We start from the raw sequence: 6,000 nt of genomic DNA, 5'->3' as shown, positions 1-6,000 counted from the left end.
GAGCATAATCCTGTCTTAATTTTCTAAAGTCCTTTTTGGCAGCTGCACCTTTCTTATTTCTTTTACAAAGCCCAAAGGAAGGGCTTGCCTCTTCCCCATAATGTGCCCAGCATAAATTATACAATTTTGGAATTGCATCACTTATTATGGATTTTCTTTTGACTCTGTGTCTTCTAGCTAAAAACTTTTTATGGCTGTTCTCAGAATTATGCCCCAGCTGTTTTACAGTAGCTCTGAACCTTCAATTGGAAAATGGACTTATTGTCTGTAGTAGGCATATGCGCTGGAATGGGAATCGATACAAGACTTGTTTGTAGTTTACTTTAAATATAGTGGCTCCACTCAGTGTTTTTGGCTCTGGTTCCAGCCTTATCTCAGCACAGGATGTCCCACGCAGACATGGTTGGAGTAATATTGCTGTCTGTTCTTTCAGTTTCATTGTGTGATGGAGAGCAGCTGTATCTGCCCTGCCTATACCAAGGATGAAGCCATCATTGTTCATCGCTGATAAAAAAGCAATTTTTCAGAAATGCATCACAGGGATATTAACATTTGCCTTGTTTATCCCCAACAAACTCTACCCAGCTTTAAGACTTTCAATGTATGTATTTTGCAGCATTTCTTTTTGCATGGGAATGCTGTTAATGGATGCATCTACAGACCGAAGCTAACATACGGGCGAGGCTGCTGACGGGTGGGAATGCCTGGATCACTTACCTTAATCTTCATTTCTCTGAGTCAGGGCTGTTTCGACCATTAGGCAAGACTAGGCGGCCGCCTAGGGCGGCAAAAGGGCTAAGGCGGCAAAAGGGGGATTTAAAAAAAAAATTTAACCTACGAAAGTAAAGCTAGGCAGCCGCCTAGCCTTGCCTAATGGTAGAAACCGCCCTGATAGGGGATCGACAAGGTGGGTATTTGTGCAAAAGAAAACGTAAGCCACACACGCTAACCAGCTGCTTCCACAGCTTAGCAACGGCAAACTGTGTTGCCCTACATCAGAGTAAAGGGGCGTAGCTCTATGGTGACAAACGTGCAAGGTGGTATGTATACTCCTAGGCCATCTTGGACTAGTTTTGCATAGTCTGATGTGAGAGTTTCACATTTAGTACGCGTAAGGGTGAGGGGGTTCCACTGTTAGGCCTTATTAGCCTTCACTAGCTGCCTAAGCATTATTATAACTGCTTCTGAAAATTAAATGGTAGCTCAGTGCACCTTTTTCTGCACTTTATTTTGAAATCTAACTCTATTTCATTTTTCTGCCAGACGAATAATACTTACTATTGTATTTCTCAAACATTATACCCCATGTTAGCGCTAGCATACTTGGAAAAAACCAGGTAATTGGCGTAATACCTGTTTTAAAATACAGCAACAAATCACTCATTTCAAAATGGTGATTACGCATATACACTACTTGGGCGACTCTACGAGCCCCAGAATATTTCCGCTGAATTTCAGACTAAGAGGCAGTAAACAAGTTTCCTGGGTTCGGGGAAAGAATGGGGTTTGCAGGGCTGGGGCACGTCAGAGGACTGTAGTGAAAGTGAACTCAGGTTACCATCTTCCACTTGGAATACTGTGCCTGTTCTTCCTGCCCTCGTACCTGAATGTGTACAATGGAGTTAGACATATCGGATAGCATGGAGCTCCCCCTCATCGACAGGCATATGGTATCACTAGGTATGTAACGGTTGCTCGTTTTGCAACATTTCACTGCGGAGTTTAAAGAAAACCTGCTTTGTCTTTCCGCCCCACACCTCCCTTTGTTCAGCCCTTGACCGCCCCTAGTTGAACTATTAAAAATGGCTATTGTTCTCTTTTTGGAATTCAGGGCTGAAATATTGGCAGCTCAGTGAACTCTGCGCCTTTTGTTACTATAATAGGCTGTTTGTGACTAACAAAAATGAATGTGTCCTCATGATATAACGCAACTTGTGCTCGTGTAAAGCGCTCTGATACCCGATACTTTCGGGTCAAGATCGCGCTATATAAAACTCCGTAAAAAAAAAAGAACTGACCACTAACCTAGTGTCATTCCCGATACCGTGATCCCGTAGTGACTGTTTAGGCCAACTTCAATGTCCACGCTGGGATTTTTGATCCAGTGCTTACCCTGTTAAAAGTAAGACTACAAATCCCAGAATGCAATGCACAGGTGGCTGCAAAGCCGGGATTGGTTGAAGGTGTTCCACAACATGGAACCACTTGTCAACTATGGTGAAGTGTGCATTCTGCCTTGCACAGGCTCAAATTCTGGTCAGGATTACTCTCATAGCAGTACCATGCACAAGCTTGTCAATAACTTCTATTCACAGCGGCAAGAAGCAGTTCATTCTGTGTTGTACGCCAAACTTTATTAACGTCTTGCCATAGTCTCTGATTAACGCAGATTTGAGCATCATGAACAATAATCTCCCTGACGTGGAAATCTTTTAATTGTTGTGATCAGCCTCTATTAAATGGTTACAATGGTAGATGATAACTATTTCAGGTGCCTCAGTGAAAAAAACAAGCGTTGGCAAAACTCCTAGGTCTGGCCTTGGAAGGTGGTGCAAGTTACTATTTTTGTTGTTTCTGGTTTTGAAAACGAGGTGCACTTGACGCCTCGGTGGTATTTAAACACAAGGCTCTATTGGGCATCTGTGTACATAGTTCTGTGAGTGTATGGCAACCGTAACGGTCTGGCCTGGCCTGGGCCTTTTGTTGAGGTCGTTTGCAGGACTGACTGTTGTGATCGTGTTTCCTGATAGTAAATGAGAGTAACATAGGAGGGTTCGGCAGTAGAGGGTATGCCTCTCCAGCCTTGATGACATGGGGAGAGAGTGATGGTAGTAAAAGGGAGGGGGCGGCCAGATGTTACACTCACTAAGAAAAATACATCTCTAAGAGGTTGAAAGGCAGGACCATGAACCACATTCAAGACTAGAGGAAGATCCTAAGTGGGAACTGGGAACTGAGCCACTGGTATACAAAGATGGAAACTTTTAAATAGACAAGTGCATCAAAATATTCCTGAGAGGAGACGCTTGTCCCCTGATTTATGAATTGGCCACTTTTCATATTTGAGTAGTGGTCTACTGGCCTTCGGTCTCACTGTATTGAGTCACCCAATGCCTTATTGTTGAGTATCTATGTCTCCCTCTCTCAGATACATTTTGAATTGCTGAAAGGCCTTTAAGCCTTCATGGTTATAAAGATCCCCTGTCCTTTTGCAGCCCGCATCTTGCCATGCAGCAAACTCAGCCTTTTTCAATGTGGGTGTGAAATCTGGACTGCCAATTATGGGGGAGGGGAGTGACCGGACTGTGGCGAGCAGAGGCGACCGCTGCCTACCTAAAGTGGTAGGGCAGCCGCAGGTGGAGACTACAGCTGGTTGGGGAGGGGGGAGAAAAAAAATATCCATACAAAAAAAATAGAATTACCTGTTGCTCTGCTCTGCTCCTGCCTGCCTCGCTGCTCCTCTAGGCGGCCGGTAGGGGATGGGCCCTCATGCCCCCAACAGAGAGCGGCAAATGCCCCCAGACATACGTTGCAGCCGTTGAGGCAACTGTGGCGGGGGCCCGTCCTGGGCTTGCCCCACACTAGCCACAAGAATAGAGCAATGCCCCAAAGGTATGCCAGCGGCCGCTGCCCGTGACCATAGTCAAACCAATTGTGCCCTCATTAGCGGAGAGACCTCACTTGGTCCCCAGCATCTGCAAATTCAACAAACTGCAGCTATCTGCGAACACGCATGGCAGCTGCTTACGGCCCAGATTCTCAAATCCCAAAGAAATATGACCATGGGTGACCTTACCGGACCTCTCACACCAAGGGAGAAAGCAGGCAGCTACCCTCATCCACGTGGGGCTGCCGCACACTAGCCTAGTTTTTCCATGGATGCCCTCAGGGAACTCTGCCTGTCCCAGTCCACGTAAGCTTGTCGGCACCTTCTCGGCCACTCTCTCCAGCTGAGAGATGATTGGAGGTGGGGCCAGGCAGATGCGCCGGAAGGGACTGGGCCACTCCTAGGACCTCGTGCTGCGTTGAGAAGGGTTGCCAGGCAATGATTGGCAGCCCGGCTGCTCTCACCCAGCTGGAGAGCTGCTGCTCTGGGTTTTCGGATCCTTGGAGGTCAAAGAACTCTCTGCACTGCCCGGCAGGTGGTGCCTCGGTCGCTGCTCGCCGAAGGTGAAGGGGTGGGGGAAGCACAAAGGATCCTCAGTCAGGAAAGCCCAGTGAGGTTTTACACAGCATGCGAAGACCACACCAGCCCCTAGACATGGAACATTAAAGTTACGGCACCAGCACTTGGCAGTTTGACATGAAAGCACCAGGATTGTGCAAAACGGAATGCCAGCACCACAACTGGCAGAGATTGCAGCACACCACGTGCTGAAGACAAGACGGGGAGGGCAGCATTACCTCGTCCCTGGAGGACCGCTGGGGCACCAAGCAGAATTAAGCAGCAGGCCAGCACATCAGGGTACTTGCAATAAAGAGTGGCATTCCTTCTTCTAGCCCCACACGCTACTGGTCAGCACAATAAGCAAGGAAATCTTATGGCGGCTCTTCCTGGCAGCATAACAGTTCCCTCTGGCCAGGTGTAGTCTATAGAGCCTGCAGCGGCTGGTTACAAGTCCCAATCAGTGTCTTCTTCTCTTCACGGGGTCACAGCCCGGTATTTATAGTGCAAAAGTCTTTGTTCTGGGGGCATTTCAAACACTCTATAGAAGTGCACAACACCCCCATTCACATTTCAAGCCCTGTCCCCAGACTCACCACAGTGGGTGTGGGCCAGCATTGTAGAATGCAGGCACAGCACTATTCAGGTGCAGGTGCAACTCCTCCCTCCACTCCAAATGCACACCAGGCCTATTCAGGTGCAAGGAAAACTCCTCCCATCCTCCCACTACTCTAAATGCAGCCAAGGTCTATTCAGCCTAGCGCTTTGTCACCCAGGAAAGGCAGGACACACCTCACCCCCCCTTATGACTGTCTAGAGTGAATGTACATCCCCTCTCTCCTGTCAGTCCAAATCAGACGGTGAATACACATTCAAACAGGGCACAAAGACACATAAGCACACAGAAATGCCTACTTCTAAAAGTGCCATTTCTAAAATAGTAATAATAAATCTGCTTTCACCAATAAGCAGGATTTATCACTACTATTCCAAACATACCAAACATGGTCACGCTACCCCTTTCATATCAGAAATTACCACTGAAGCACAAATCAGGGAATCCCCAATGCAAACCTATGAGAGGGCAGCCTCACAGCAGTGAGAAACCAAATAGGCTGTTTCTCACTACCAGGACATGACACACAGTTAAGGCACCTTTTACCTACACAGAACCCTGCCCTTAGGGCTAGCTAGGGCCTAACTTAGGGGTGACTTATATGTAGGAAAAGGGGAGTTTGCAGACGTGGCATCAACTTTACATGCCCCGTCACTGTGGCAGTAAATCGCACGTGCATGCCCTGCAGTGACAAAGGCCTGTGACAGGTTTGAAAGGTTACTTCAGTCGGTGGCCAAAGCAGCGCTGCAAGCCCACTAATAGTATTTAACTTACAGGTCCTGTGTATATGGGATACCACTGTACAAGGGACTTACAGGTAAATTAAATATGCCAAACAGGTGCGGGCCAATCTTACCATGTTTACAAGAGAGAGCACATGCACTTTAGCACTGATCAGCAGTGCTAAAGTTCCTAGAGTCATAAACCAAACAGAAACAGTTCAGGAAAAATTCAGGAGGAAGGAAAGAAGTTCTGGGATGACCCCGCAAAGCGGGACAAGTCCTACATGCACTTATAAGTACACATTACGGCTCCTCCCTGACATGCCTGGCTCCACCCCACCCCAAACTTATTTTGGAGGTCAGACAGACAGCATAAAAAAATGATAATAACATTGTTTTATTATCATTTTATTTATGTCTGCTGGCACGGGCTATGGGGCAATGCTCCTCTGCCATTACAAAGCAGCTGCCCCTGATGGCAAGCCCCACATTAATCA

This window comes from Triturus cristatus, chromosome 3_1 (genome assembly GCF_964204655.1).
Source record: "Triturus cristatus chromosome 3_1, aTriCri1.1, whole genome shotgun sequence".
In the NCBI taxonomy this organism is placed as follows: Eukaryota; Metazoa; Chordata; class Amphibia; order Caudata; family Salamandridae; genus Triturus; species Triturus cristatus.
Note: the sequence above shows the minus strand (reverse complement) of the source record.